General features: G+C 41.3%; 2 long non-coding RNA genes across 3 annotated transcripts; one reads left to right on the top strand and one right to left on the bottom strand.

The window, feature by feature from the left end:
- Positions 1-1,445: 1,445 nt before the first annotated feature.
- LOC144994785 (uncharacterized) lies at positions 1,446-3,157 on the top strand. 2 transcript variants are annotated; one of them, XR_013658434.1, is made up of 3 exons: positions 1,446-2,144; positions 2,567-2,681; positions 2,762-3,157. It is a non-coding gene; the product is annotated as an uncharacterized LOC144994785 (long non-coding RNA). The 2 variants fall into 2 exon arrangements; XR_013658433.1 differs by lacking the exon at positions 1,446-2,144 and having other exon boundaries at positions 2,151-2,681.
- Positions 2,464-5,237, bottom strand: LOC144994784 (uncharacterized). The gene is made up of 2 exons (XR_013658432.1): positions 3,947-5,237; positions 2,464-3,513 (listed from the first exon to the last, which is right to left on the bottom strand). It is a non-coding gene; the product is annotated as an uncharacterized LOC144994784 (long non-coding RNA).
- Positions 5,238-5,440: the final 203 nt, after the last annotated feature.

Genomic DNA, 5,440 nt, shown 5'->3' with positions numbered 1-5,440 from the left:
CTTGTAAAATGTGTGTGCGTGTATGGGTGTTTGAGAGGGTGTTTGTGTGCATGTGTGTGTGTTTATGTTTGAATGTATATATTGAAGGGGGAGGGGTGTGTGTACTAAGGGGGGTGCAGTTAAAATTGGCGAGTAGGGCACTAAGGGGACATCTCCTGATTACTCACAGTGATGTCCCCTTACCCTCCACACCAAGGGGCCCTAAATGTCTAAGGTGCGGTTAAAATTGGCGGGTAGGGTGCCAGGAAGACATCTGCTGCTTGCTTGCAGTGATGTCCAAGCACCCCCCCTACCAAGGACCCTACATGTCTAAGGTGCAAATAAAACCGAAAGAGGGGGGGCCCACTCCATACGGCAACCATAGGAGGGGGGCCACTCCCAAGTAGCCCCCCCCCAAGGTGCATCGCAGGCTAGACCCCCCACCCCCTCACCCTAATATGAGGTTATATAAGGAAGGGGGTAAGTTGGGGACAGCTGGTAGACTGTCCCCCGGTGGTCAAACAGCCGTCCCCCAGCCCACCCCCAGCAAAGGGGCCAGGGCCACCCAGCCCAGGGGCCCACCCCCGGAGGCGCCGACACCCCAGGCCCGGCACCACCCACCCCACACAGAGAGAGAGGAGCCAGAAAGCGTCGCCCCCCCCCGGAGCAAGCCCAGGCCCCCACCCCCAGACGCCGGCCCTAGAAGAGCTCTGGTCAGGCCTCGACGGGACCGAGGAGGCCAACCGGCCGAGGCAACCACTGATTGCCTCAGCGGAGACCCCGACCCGCTAGCCCCCCCGACCCGTACTAATAATGGGCCCCCCCTCCCCCCCAGAACGCCCCCCCACAGGACAGGGCCGACAAGCCCCCCACCCCACCCCACCCCAGACCCCGCAGCCGAAGCGGGTGACGCCCAGAGCGACCGGGGGCCCCGAGAGGGTTGTCCCGTCCCGTCCCAGAGCCAGGGAAGGGCCGATCCCAGCCCCAGGTACAGATGGGCAGCCCATCCGGCGCCGCTGGGCCCCCCCCACCCGAGCAGGGCCCCCCGCCAACCCCCCCCAGCACAGGCAAAGGGATCACCCCCCCAAGCCAAGCCAGACCACCACCCCACCCCCCCACCACGCACCCCCACACCCAAGCCCAGAGGACCACGCAGCGCCCCAGCCCGCCCCACCCAGGCACCGGACCCGACCCCCCGACCAACGGAGCCCCCCACCGCCCCCGCCAGGCACCGGAAGCCCCGACCCCCACCCCAAACCACGGCAGAAGGGCAAGGAGCAGCGACGACCAAGCCCTCCACCCCCTAAGTCATGGAGTCAACCACAGGAGACCAGAGAGACTGAATTCTTTCAAAGTTACTTGAGCTTTGGAATGACATTTTTTCCAAGCTGATATGATCAAACAGCAGATTTCTGTGTTGACTTATGTTTATATTTTTCTTGTTTTTCCAATTACAAAAACATTTTTAAGATCACAACAACAATTAAAAAAAAAAAAAAATTTAAAAAGCAGCATTACATTTTAGAAAACAAAACAAAATTTCAGAAACCAAAACTTGAAAAACAAAAATGACAACAAAAAAAATTTCAGAAAAAAAAATTAATTTCCAGGAAAAAAAAGAAATATTAAAAAATGAAAACATTTCAGAAAAAAAAAATCCAGAAAAAAATGAAATATTAAAAAATGAAAAACATTTCAGAAAAAAAAAAATTCCAGAAAAAAAAAGAAATATTAAAAAATGAAAAACATTTCAGAAAAAAAATGAAATATTAAAAAATGAAAAACATTTCAGAACACAGAATGAATTTCCAGAAAACAAAACGAAATCTTCAAAAATGAAAAACATTTCCAAACCGGAAGAGGCAGGTACTATGGGACAACGCTGATTGGATGATGATTTTTGTCAATCATTTGAACTGAAAATTATTTTAAATGAAGCGATGACGGATTTTATCGTCCAAACAACAATGTACTATAATAATCCACGTATTTCCCATTTATATATCAAATAAAAAATGCAGCAAACTGTTAATGAACTTTAAAATTATTTTTTTAACATTTCGCCTGACACACGGTCACCCGGAAGTAGTTTGTAAGCACTTTTACTTTGAACGCTGTGCGCTAATGTCTACGGCTGCGAGGTTCACGCTGTCAATCATCTTTAGGTAAGAATCAATTCTGTGATCTTTTCTTTTGTCAGTCACATGTCCCTAAGGATGTTAATTTTAGGATGTTAAAGTGCTGCTTTGAAAAGATAATTTTTTATCTTGCGCATGCGCAAAAAGAACCCGATGGAGACGAATCGTCTTCACATGATAGCCGTTCCCGTTTTCGGTGACAACATGAGAGAAAAAGCTCCGAGCCAGCCTGATTCTGTGATTTATACAGTAATTACAGTAATTATATGGCATCAGTGTTGCTAAAAATCGACTTTAAGACTGAAATCAGTAAACAAGTTCTTATGGGAAATAATATTTAAGTGCATTGTATATTTTTGAACCATGCATATACACATATACTGAAACTTAAAAATGAACTTTAAAGTTTATAAAATACTTAATTGAATTAACATGTGATATTTCTGCAGGTGAAGTTTCTCAAAGCGAAGTTCCAGAAAGGTTTGAGCTGCAGAAGAACAGATGGCAGCTCTACATGGGAATACAAGAAGACTAAAGTCATTCATATCATTGTGCAGTGTACAGGCAAGTCACCATGATTTATGTGCAATGTAATCAATAAATATTATTTAACCTTAATATCTAATTTTTTTTTTAAATTGCAGGTCCTTTAAAAAAAAGTCTTTAACCTGCTGCATAAGCCTGATTAGTTGTAAATGATGCAGTGGGGAATGAAAAACGAAGCACAATTCCTGGCTTTAGCGTCGGGCTGATGATCTGGAAATCACATCTATGAGGAATCGCATCAAACACTTGTACAACTCCAAACAACTTAATGTTCCTTTAAGCAAAACTCCAGTTTAAAATGTTCATATTAGACTTGCTTCATTTAGGAGTTTTTCCATGTTTACCATTTTAGGTTTTAAAGCTTTATTAACAAAGATGATGTTTGATTTTCAAAGCTGTTGTTTAGAAATGTTTTTTTGTCAATGAAAAAACTGAATGCTGATGTGAGGATTGTAATAATGGATATGAAAATAAACAAATTTGTTTCATAGCAATGCAGTATATTTATTGAAAACTTAACGTGAAAACGTTATTCAGTAACAGAAACAAAGAAACAGTTGTGGATTTTCCTTTAAGGGCTTCTTCATGCAGTCAATCAAATGTTCCGTTTACAATCAGCATTTACTCAGCGTACCTGTCAGTCACATTTATTAGAGGAAAAAATGCATCTGGGAAAAGTCTGTTTGTGCTTAACAACTATATCAAAAAGAGTCATGTCAGGGAAGTTTTGTCCTTATTGCTGCTCAGCATCACATCCACAGAGGTATGCACAGGTAAGGGACCCCAGTTCCTGCTCGTACATGCTTGCAGCTTCCTCTGCACTGGACTCCAGCTCCAGCTCTTGAAATCCCTGACAGAGATAAATTAATAAATGAAAAATCCCTGACAGAAAAACATCGGCTGCCGTTCATCTTTCATTCAGGAAAAAGTTGAGTTCATCAAAATGAGGAGAAAATGGGTTAAACCAGAAATTCATTAGGGAGGGGTCAAAACACCAAACTCAGAATAAAATACATTATTTCAGTCTTATAAAAAATACATTCTAAAACAATTTGGTATTCTTCCTCTGCCTGAAAGACTAAAACGTTTTTTTCAAAGATTTATTTTACACTACAGACTTTGCCACCTTTAGTTACACACCTGGACGTGTCTGATGATGTGCACATCCAGTCATTTACTGTCATGTTTCTGTGCACTGACACACTCTAAAGTCACAGATCTTAATAGTGTGAATAAGAAGCATTCATAAATGTTATTCTGAGACACAAACTGCTGCAGTTTACCTGACAGCTTTGCTGATTTATGCTGCTGGTACACCTGTCTGAGAATCCTGCCCACGTGACCCCCCCTCTCCAGCTGATGAGGTAACCTGTCATTAACGTATGACTGAAGGATCTTGGATCTGTCTGTAAACACCCACCTAGAAATCACGTTTAACGCTACATTTATTAGATCAAACAAATGTGCCTCCATACCTTATCTGTGGATGGCGGGACTGCATTTCCTGATGTGCGCCGTCTTTAACACCCGTTTCTTCGCAGCTGCTGCTTTAGACAGAATCCTCTCACGACATTTTGAAACATTTGTAAACCTGGTTGGTGTTGATATTTCTGCGTGCGTTCTGTCATCACATCCGCTAAATATTCAAAGATTAACGTTTATGTTAACGTTTTATCGTCCCTTTCTTTGTTTACCTGCAGAACGGACGTCATCCACACAAACTACTTCCGGGTGACCGTTCTGCTTCAGACGAAATATTCAAAAAATAATTTAAACCTTCATTATCCGTTTGCTGCATTTTTGATTTAATATGTAAATGGGAAATACGTGGATTATTATAGTACATTGTTGTTTGGACGATGAAATCCGGCATCGCTTCATTTAAAATACTTTTCAGTTCAAATGATTGACAAACATCATCATCCAATCAGCGTTGTCCCATAGTACCTGCTTCTTCCGGTTTGGAAATGTTTTTCATTTTTGAAGATTTCGTTTTGTTTTCTGGAAATTCATTTTGTGTTCTGAAATGTTTTTCATTTTTTAATATTTCATTTTTTTTCTGAAATGTTTTTCATTTTTTAATATTTCATTTTTTTTCTGAAATGTTTTTCATTTTTTAATATTTCATTTTGTTTTTCTGAAATGTTTTCATTTTTTTTATTTCATTTTGTTTTCTGGAAATTATTTTTTTTTCTGAAATGTTTTCATTTTGTAATATTTCTTTTTTTTTCTGGAAATTAATTTTGTTTTCTGAAATCTTTTTTTCTTTTTTTTCTTTTTTCTTTTTTATGTTTTGGTTTCTGAAATTTTGTTTTGTTTTCTAAAATGTAATACGCTTTTTAAATTGTTGCTGTGATCTTAAAAATGTTTTTGTATCGAGTGATTTGTTGAATGGTTTGCACTTCAGGGCCACCGTACTTTTTGCTGTGGGGCAAGAGCGCCAACCACTGTTCCACCGTGCAGCCCCCCAAGAAACAGTAAAAACCATAATAAAAATACGGTAAATGAGCAGTAAAAAAGGCATCATGAAAATGAAGTGTGAGCACCAGTGAACTGTTGACGATTACCTTCTAAAAATCTAAACAAACGGACGTCAGTAAACATGCAGGCATTTAAGCGACGTGATTAAATTTGGGGTATTAAAAGGTTCCATATGCTGTCATCATCAGCCAGTTCCTAAGATGTTTTTAGACAAACTTTCTGAGTCCAGTTCTCTGATGCAGTCAATGATCTGTGCCCCCCCCAGAGAACAGTCGGAGCATCATCTAAATGGCGTT

This window comes from Oryzias latipes, chromosome 10, assembly GCF_053564925.1.
Source record: "Oryzias latipes strain Hd-rR chromosome 10, Olatipes_Hd-rR_3.1".
Taxonomy (NCBI): Eukaryota; Metazoa; Chordata; class Actinopteri; order Beloniformes; family Adrianichthyidae; genus Oryzias; species Oryzias latipes.
The sequence above is the reverse complement of the archived record's forward strand: the minus strand, read 5'-3'. Positions and strand labels throughout refer to the sequence as shown.